A 9,299-nucleotide genomic window follows, 5' to 3' on the forward strand; every position below is an offset into this window, starting at 1 on the left:
TATTGGCCACCTTCCAGTCTTCAAGAATCGTTTCTGTTTTAAATGATAAGTTACAGATTACTAGTAACAGAATAGCTATTGTAGATTTTAGTTCTTTTAGAACTCCGGAATGGATGCCATCCAGTCCCAGTGATTTATTATTTATTAATTTGCCAATCTGATCTACTACATCCACCATTGCCACAGATATTTATTGTAGGTGCTCAGAATCTCCACCATTAAAAAATGTTTCAGGTGCAGATATGTTCCCAACATCATTCTCCATAAAGACTGAGGCAAAGAATTAATTCAATTTTGCTGCTATTTTCTTGTCCTTCTTGAACTTCCCTTTTGTACCTCAGTAATCTTGCAGCCCACCTGACTCCTTCACTGGCTTTTTGCTGTGAATGTACTTGAAAAGATTTTATTAGTTTTTGCATCTTTGGCAAGCTTTTTCTCAAAGTCTCTCTTGGCCTAACTACTGTTTTACATGTAACTTGCCAGTGCTTATGATCATGCCTATTTTCATCATTTGGGTCTGCTTTACATTTTTTGAACAATGTCCTTCTGGCAGAGCCAGGACCAGCTTTTTTTGTGCCTTGGGCACAAAATTATGCTCCCGTTTTTCACTTACCAGTGCCTACTCTGACACAGCACTTTCTGCTTTAGCAGCAAAGGCACAGCTGTCCTTATAGTGGGGTAGCAGTTTCAGCTAAGCACCCCTCTCTCTCCCTCCCCATCTCATGCCCAGCAATCCCTTTATCTTCCCATCCTATCCCCTGTATCCCCCTCTCACTCCACTCTGTGCCCTGAATCCTATTTCTTCCCATACTTTGTCCTGCATCCCTCCAATCCACTCTGTGTCCCAAGCCCCCCTCCTTTCTTCCTACCACTCCTTGCCCTCTCTCTCTCTCCCCCACTACTTGTCTTGTATCCCCCTTTCACCCTCACCCACCCAAAGCCCAACAGTGGGAATCCTCTCCCCCCACTTACCCCTGCCTAGAGGAAGCAGCCCTCTCACTCTTTTTGCCCTGCTAATCTACTGCACGGCATCATTCCCTTCTTTGGGTCTCTTTACCCTTGCCAAGCAGCAGCCCCCTCAACTCTCCCTCTTTCTGTCTCTCCTCCTTCCTATGCTCCTCAGTCTGCAATGCTATAGATCTTTCTACAGCAGCAGCAGCTGCAATAGCTGAAGAACCATAAAATCAACACAGAGCCAGTGAGCCATGAAGCAGCTCCTATCTTTCTCCTACACAAAATTATTCATTGTAGTATCCTAAAAACATGAGTGACTGTGCGTCCACCAGAACAGATTTGGGTACCACTTCCCTAGGCTCTTCAGTCTTGCGCACCCCTCCTCAATTAATTTTCAAGCTCATGGGTTCCCCCTGCGTTTTTATAATTAAACCCAACTATCATTATGTCCCCACCACAATCCTTCCCAGAGCAATTCTGTAAAAATCACATAACTGGACATCATATTTTTAAATATTAAACTGTTTTGCAAAATATATGCTTCAGAAATCATGTCTGATGAATATTTGTTCTGCGATTTTTTTCAATAAAGATTTTTTATAAGAACTTTTTTTGGTTTGCATTTAAAAAAAAATTGTTAAAAAAAAAGAATTAGATAAGTAAGGTGGTTGGCGGTTAATGATTATACAAACAAAGAGGTACTGATTATTTCCAGTTGTAATAGTCTTAATCATAATTGAAACCATCAATCTTTTCACTAATAATTTTTTAAGAATTTAAACATTTAAATACATAAATATAATTCATAGGTTAATAGTATTTGCTCATTTAGCAGAAGATCAGAAGAATGGTATGATTTTGCATTAGATAGTATTAGTATACCTTTAGTGGTAATTTTTGTTTTTGGTTTATTATGTTGATATAACCATACTATTTAAATATGGAAGCCTGGAAACAATTCTCAGTTTTATCAATGCGCAAGTGGCTGACATTAAAAAGGAACAGAGAGGGTGGTGGATGCCTGGAACGCCCTTCCAGAGAAAGTGGTGAACACCAAAACTGTGAAGGATTTCAAAGGGGCGTGGGATAAATACTGTGGATCCATAAAATCTAGAGGATGTGAATGAAGAGAAGAGGCATGGGGGTGGCTTGAGGGAATGATGGCTACTACCTGGAGATGAATATCCTTATTCAATATTGCGACTCCAACATTGATCTATGCTTCAACGGCAAGAGGAAATGTGGAAAAAAGAATTTGCAACCACATAAAAGCAGGGGTGTAGCTTGCTTGTTACGGTGGTTACTACTCCAAGCCAAAAAATACCTGATACTTCACTCTCAATGCAAATCCAGCATAACTCTCTGCTTCAACGGCAGGGGAGCAAGTCTGATATTTCACTTCAATGCAAAGCCAGCATAGCTCTCTGCTTCAACGGCAGGGGAGCAAGACTGATACTTCACTTTTAATACATAGCCAGCATGGCTCTCTGCTTCAATGACAGGGGAGAATGAAGAAAGGTTGATCTATATTCAGGCAACAATCAACAAGAACTGAATTACACAGTCTGAATAAACAGATAAGCATGGGTGTAGCTTGCTTATTACGGTGGTTAATACCCCTAACTAAATTAAGCTATTTCACTTAGATGCAGTTCCAACACTGCTCTCTACATTAATGGTGGGGGTGGAAGGGAAATAGAATAAAAAAAAGGTTACTAAGAGCCAAGAGAAACAGATAAGTATGTGAGAGAAAAAAAAAAGTGTGAAAGCTCGCTGGGCAGACTGGATGGGCCGTTTGGTCTTCTTCTGCCGTCATTTCTATGTTTCTATGTTATTTTCAGAAAGTGAGGCACCAGATTCCAGTTCTTTTTGGGATGAATATATTTGTTTGTCTAAGAAATCTATACAAGCTGAATTACATGGGGTCACTTTGGTGGAATATATTAAACAACAAATTATTCCACGTGGATTACGCATCCAAAAGGAGCCTATGTTATTCAGTGATAATACAGAATTTATGAACTCCTGGGTCACCATTCTGAACAAACGTTCGCTAGTTCTGATGTTGTTAATGGTAAGACAAGTGAAAAAGTATGTCACTGAATTGACAACAGAGATCCAAAATGGTTACAGACAACATTAAGTGACAATTCAGTGTAATCTGATTTGATGAAAAATTAGCAGACTATAAAGCCAATTTGGAACAGTTTTGAGGCATGATTAAAGCTAAGATCAACAAGTTTAAGAGAGACCAAGGTGATTATAAACTCAAAAGGGTATACATGTGGATTGGGAATAAACAGCAGTCATCACAACCTAAGCAAGTGCGGTTTACTTTTTCTTCAGATGAGAGTTCAATTGGTTAGGAAGAAATGGAAGAGAATGTACCAGGGTGACCAACAAATTAATCCAAGTTGGGGCAAATTTTAGACAGTTAATCCATGGTAAGAGGTTCCAGAAGACCCAGTCATGGACGGTATCACAGAATGGAACCAGAAGACACATCTCAGCAATCACGCATGATGCATCAACAATACAAAAAACATCCTCAGTAGTCAATTTAGCATCTTGTACGTTGACGGCAGCTCAAATAGCAGTCTTGAACAATGGTTTATCCTTTCATCCCTACAGCGGACATTTGGAATTTGAGAGTAGAATATCGATACAATGTTTCATACGGCAACTGAATTTAAGATAGTATTTTGATAAGAACCCAAGTGTTGTTCCTGACATTTCAATTGTCTGTCCTCATTTCACATGAAATCCACCAGGTCCTATCAACTTCCATATATATACTTTTCATCAGTTGGTGTTGCATGACCTAACACAATGAGGTAGATTTTAAAAACATACGCGCGCGGGTACTTTTGTTTGCACACCAGGCGCAAACAAAAGTACGCTGGATTTTATAAGATACGCGTGTAGCAGCACGTATCTTATAAAACCCGGGTCGGTGCACGCAAGGGGGTGCACATTTGTGCAACTTGCACGCGCCGAGCCCTGCGCGCGCTGCCCGTTCCCTCCGAGGCCACTCCGAAATCGAAGCGGCCTCAGAGGGAACTTTCTTTCTACCCCCCGCACCTTCCCTTCCCTTCCCCTACCTAACCCCCCCCCCCCACCCCCCCTCCCAGCCCTATCTAGACCCCTCCCTACCTTTATCAGAGAAGTTACTACTGCCTCCAGGCAGTAGTAACTTACGCGCGCCGGCGCAGCAGGCCCCGACACAGGCTGCTGTGTCGGGGCACTCGGCCACGCCCTGGACCACCCACATGCCCCCGGACACGAACCCGATCCCTAACCGTGCTCCCCTGGTTATCCCTGGAAGAAGAGTAATTTCTCTACTCTATGATTACTGTATGCATGAATAAAAACACTGGATTCACTGGGTTAGTGTCCAAAATAAAAGTCTGTATTGATAAACTAGTTTCAGATGGTACAATAAATATGTTAGTCAATAAACCAAAAACCTCACAATGAATTTAAATAGACGTTTCTATCAATTATATTTGACTATCATAATAGGCATCCTCGTATGGTTCTCTGACCTTATTACTCTGCCTTATATTTAATCATCGGTCAATGATGATGATGATATCTTTTTTATATAGTTTTTTAAATGTTTTTTAACCAAATACCAATTCCCAATGTAATCAAACGTTAAAACTTAGCTTAAGTTTTAATGCCATTAATTCTCTTTAACTTTATATGATGCCAAAAAATCCCGACATGGGTCCATGTTTCGAACGAAATTCGTTCTTTGTCAAGGGCATTGTCAGCGTTGTTGATGTGTTCGTTTCACATTTACCTTGGCGATATATTAAAGTTGACTGGAAAAATGTTTACTATATCGCCAAGGTAAATGTGAAACGAACACGCCAACAAAGCTGACAATGCCCTTGACAAAGAACGAATTTCGTTCAAAACATGGACCCATGTCGGGCTTTTTTGGCATCATATAAAGTTAAAGAGAATTAATGGCGTCAAATCTTAAGCTAAGTTTTAACGTTTGATTACATTGGGAATTGGTATTTGGTTAAAAAGCATTTAAAAAATATATAAAAAAGATATCGTCATCATCATTGACCGATGATTAAATATATGACAGAGTAATAAGGTCAGAGAACCATACGAGGATGCCTATTATGATGGTCAAATATAATTGATAGAAGTATCTATTTAAATTAATCATGAGGTTTTTGATTTATTGACTGTCATCTTGGATAAATACCACAACCTTATAATTTCATTTACAAAGAGGCATACATGGCAATTATTAGATTGATAATAAATAAATATGTTATCCAGTTCTATAGTCTTTCTTCCCCTTGGTTATAGTATTCACCTCTATCTGTGTAAAAATCTTTCAAGCAGGAAAGGGATCCAGCTACTCTCCTGGATTAGGTGAAATGGAGGTCCTGGTGGGCAGGGTAACCCCTAACCTGGTCAGGAAAGCCCATTCCAAAGATGGCCAAAAATCCTATCCTTGCACAGAGAATAAACTTTCTCTCTCCCCAGGGGCTGAAGACTCCAGATTGGTGTCCTCAAGGATCTTTACAGTTCTTTCATGGTTAGCAATTTTTCCCAATTACTTAGGATTATCACAGTCTCAGTCTGTCCTCTGGACGCAGGTATCTTACTCTGCTCCAATGCAGGAAGGAAGGGGCAGCCAAAACAATCTTCCTACTGGATGTCTCAAATTAATGTCCTTTTCATTAACCAAAGATAACACTGGAGTTACCCCTTTGCAGCAGGTCATCACCTCAGATGGGCAGGTCTTCCCTATCCTCAGGCATCCCAAACACAACCTATCTCCAAAGACCCTTCTTTAGTTGCCACCTTTAGTCATTAGCCAAGTCTTACTTCTTATGAAATGTTAACAGAGCTTCTTCTCCCCTAAGTGCTAAAGGCAGCTCATTCTACATCTTGGGAATGACCATAGAAAACATCCCATTACAAAGCCTGGCACAGTGAAAAGCCTTAACTGGTGGTAAGTGAGCCTGTTGTGATCTTTGCAGCCTACTTGCTGTTCAACAAGTCAATTTTTGACGTAAGTGCAGTGGACCCTTACCCTTCAATATTTTGAAAGCTAAGACCAACACATTAAATTGCACCTAGATCTTATTGAATTCCATATCCCAGTTTTTTCTCTTTTTTCTGCAACAATCTTTCATATATACATATGTATTTGACTGTACTAACTGGATGAACAATGTGGTTTGGATAGGGGGGGGGGGGTTTGTTTCTTTTCTAACATTTTCTACAACCTTACCTATGCATTGTCATGGATATAAGGCTGTGCTCATTTATTCCCATGTTAATGTAAATTAGGCATAGTAGAGCTAGGTGAATTGGCTCTGCCCAGACTCAGATGGTGATTCAGATTAGGTTGGCACTGCTTATATCTAAATCCAAAGTTATGTGATTAGCTTGGATTTGCTCAATCCTTCTCATGTCAAATTTTGATGAGACCTGACTTGGAAATTCAGTGCAAACCAGTTCGGATATGCCTCAAAGAGTAGGAGTTTCTTATGAAAAATAACTCTTCCTCATCATTTACCACAACAGAGACAGCAGTCTTTCAGCAGTTAGCCATAAAGATAGTGTTGAAATCACGAGTCAATGTATCCCAGTTCAAAATTATGGCAATTTGTTCTTTGCTAAGCATTTTTTAGTTGTCCTGGATTTAAACAAGAGATAAATGTGCATCCAACATGTAAGCAGCAGAGTTCTAGTAGCCATGCTGTGGTCAGATCTCTTTGGCCTTTGAGGGGGGTATGGGGGTGAATATCAACTGATATTTCAGTTTTAGCAAATATCAATTATCATAAAAAGATATTCATGTGCTCGCTTCAGCAGCACATATTCTAAAATTGGAACAATACAGAGAAGATTAACATGGCCCCTGCACAAGGATGACACACAAATTCGTGAAGCCTTTCATATTTTTATGCCTGTACATTTTTGAGGGTTAGGTTTTTAATTCTGCACAGCGATTGAGAGCTTGCTTCCAGGCTAGGGGGAATCTCCCTCAGGGGGATAGCTCTATGATCCTTGTTCATTCTGCATTCGTAGGAGTTCCTGAGTTCTGTGATAAATAGGAGACGCGTTATTTGATTGCTTTGGCACTTTTCTATTTTTGTGATGTTGGGGTGGGAGGGTGTTATGTGGAAGATGGGAAATTGCAAGTTATTAAAAGAAAAGTTTTGAGTTTTCATCTGGGGTGAATTGTTGGAGAGTGTTTTTGATATTGAAATCAAGCCCTGGGATACAGATGCAGGATGCTATCTGGAAGTAAAAGTTCAATGTTTCACTCTGAGTGGATGGTAGGGCTATCAGTTCCATTTCAGGTTAAACCCTAGTATATCATGCATGATTATAAAGAAATCAGGCCCTTTAAAGAGCAAGCTACAAAGACATTACAGATTAAGAGTGATAAAAGCAGACAAAAATGAAACAGAAATAATATCATTTTATAAACATACCCAAAAAATGAAAAGCTAGAATGCACAGAAGAGACAATGTAAAAGAAGAAAGAATGGGTTGTATCAAGAGCAGAAGGGTACTCACTCTTCATTTGCACAATGTATGCATTTTCTTTGCATCAAAGTAGTATCCAACCAAGTCTCTTCCATTTCTAATCTCATAAGAACATAAGAAATTGCCATACTGAGTCAAACCAAGGGTCCATCAAGCAACAATGGCCAATCCAGGCTACAAGTGTCTGGCAAACACCCAAATACTAAGTAGATACTATGCTACTGATGCCAGTAATAGCAGTGGCTATTCCCTAAGTCATCTTGATTAATAACAGTTAATGGACGTCTCCTCCATGAACTAATCCAAACCTTTTTTGAACCCAGCTACACTAACTGCACTAACCACATCCCTTCGCAACAAATTCCAGAGCTTAATTGTGCGTTGAGTGAAAAATAATTTTCTCCTATTAGTTTTAAATGTGTTATTTGTTAACTTCATGGAGTGCCTCCTAGTCCTTCTGTTATCTGAAAGAGTAAATAACCGATTCACATTTACCCATTCTAGACCTCTCATGATTTTAAAGACTTCTATCATATCTCCCCCCTCAGCAGTTTCTTCTCCAAGCTGAACAGCCCTAACCTCTTTAGCCTTTCCTCGTAGGGAGCTGTTCCATCATCCCCTTTTATCATTTTGGTCACCTTTCTCTGTACCTTCTCCATCGCAACTATATATTTTTTGAGATGCAGCAACCAGAATTGTAACACAGTATTCAAGGTGTGGTCTCACCATGGAGCGATATAGAGGCATTATGACATTTTCCGTTTTATAAACCATTCCCTTCCTAATAATTCCTAACATTCTGTTTGCTTTTTTGACTGCTGCTGCACACTGAGCCGACGATTTTAAAGTATTATCCACTATGACACCTAGATCTTTTTCCTCGGTTGTAGCTCTTAATATGGAACCTAACATTGTGTAACTACAGCATAGATTATTTTTCCCTATATGCATCAACTTGCACTTGTCCACATTAAATTTCATCTGCAATTTGGAAGCCCAATCTTCCAGTCTCACAAGGTCCTCCTATATTTATCACAATCCACTTGTGATTTAACTACTCTGAATAATTTTGTATCATCTGAGGCACTCCACTGTTTACCCTTATCCACTGAGAAAATTACTGCATTAGCCAAATGGCTTAGTAACCACAAGCTTAAACTAAACCCCTCTAAACCGAAACTCCTCTGGCTAAGCCACTAAGGTCATCCCCTGTTTTCTCTACCTTTTTGTCAGGAACCCCCCTTTAGCCCAAAGAATCAGCATGAAGCCTCAGGGTTCAATTTGATTAAACCCTCACAATGGAATCCCACATCTCAAAAAGGATGAGAACTTCCTTAATGTATCTAAGCCAGATCCACCAATTATGCAACTTAATCTATACAACCTAGCTACCATATTTCATACACAAATCACCAGCTAGATTGACTATTGTAATTCACAACTGAATGGCATCTCGCAGTTTGTATGAAATGCCTCCAACTCTTGCAAAATCCTGCAATAAGAATTCTGGTAGGAGCCAAAACAAAGGAGCACACAAAGCCCATTCTATGCAAAGTGCACTGGTATCCCAGTAGAATCCAGGATATAATTCAAACCTCTCTGGCTTCAAATTTAAACGTGAAACTCGGCCTGAGTTGGGCAATTGTGTTCTATAATTTGCACTAATAAAGAATTTCATACCACCAATCTACTCCTGGTATGGTTGCTTTCTTGCTACATTGGATCGGCTTCCGTGTTGTTTCTTGGAACAATTTACCACTACACCTTTGCCTTGAAGCAACCTACCTCACTTTCTGGAAAAAAAAAAA

The 9,299-nt window shown here is 39.7% G+C and overlaps 1 non-coding gene across 1 annotated transcript; it reads left to right on the forward strand.

Annotated features, from left to right (window-relative positions):
* The first annotated feature begins 6,794 nt into the window (after positions 1 to 6,794).
* LOC115082771 lies at positions 6,795 to 6,901 on the forward strand. The gene has a single exon (XR_003854264.1). It is a non-coding gene; the product is annotated as a U6 spliceosomal RNA (small nuclear RNA).
* The last annotated feature ends 2,398 nt before the right edge of the window (positions 6,902 to 9,299 follow it).

Source organism: Rhinatrema bivittatum, chromosome 1, assembly GCF_901001135.1.
Source record: "Rhinatrema bivittatum chromosome 1, aRhiBiv1.1, whole genome shotgun sequence".
NCBI lineage: Eukaryota > Metazoa > Chordata > Amphibia > Gymnophiona > Rhinatrematidae > Rhinatrema > Rhinatrema bivittatum.